Genomic DNA, 686 nt, shown 5'->3' with positions numbered 1-686 from the left:
GAATGCTGAGTGATGTTGAGCATTTTTTCATATGTCTGTTGGCCATTCATATATCTTCCTTTGAGAAACGCCTATTTAGCTCTTTTTCCCATTTTTTAATTGGGTTGCTTGTTTTTTTTCTTGTAAAGTTGTTTGCATTCTTTCTATATTCTGGACATTAATCCTTTGAAAGATGTATATTTTGCAAATATTTTCTCCCACTCTGTTGGTTGTCTTTTCACTCTGTTGACTGTTTCTCTTGCTGTGCAGAAGCTTTTTAGTTTGATATAATCCCATTTATTTATTTTTCCTTTGGTTGCCCATGGTTTTGGGGTCATATTCATGAAGTCTGTGTCCAGTCCTACTTAAAAATAAAATACTTAGGGGCCGGCCCGGTGGGGCACTGGAGAGTGCGCCGCTTGGGAGTGCGGCGGCGCTCCTGCCGAGGGTTCGGATCCCATGTGGAGACCAGTTCCCGCTCACTGGCTGAGCGCGGTGCAGGCGCAACACCGAGGGTTGCGATCCCGTTACCGGTCAGTAAAAAAGACAAAAAGGAAAAAATAAATAAATAAATAAAATAAAATACTTAGGAATTGAGTTAACCAAGGATGTGAAAAATCTCTGTAATGAGAACTACAAACCACTGCTGAGAGAAATTAGAGAGGATACAAAAAGATGGAAAGATATCCCATGTTCTTGGATTGGAA

The sequence above is a fragment of the Galeopterus variegatus genome, unplaced genomic scaffold (genome assembly GCF_000696425.1).
Source record: "Galeopterus variegatus unplaced genomic scaffold, G_variegatus-3.0.2 Scaffold925, whole genome shotgun sequence".
Taxonomy (NCBI): Eukaryota; Metazoa; Chordata; class Mammalia; order Dermoptera; family Cynocephalidae; genus Galeopterus; species Galeopterus variegatus.
This window is presented reverse-complemented; position numbering follows the sequence as displayed.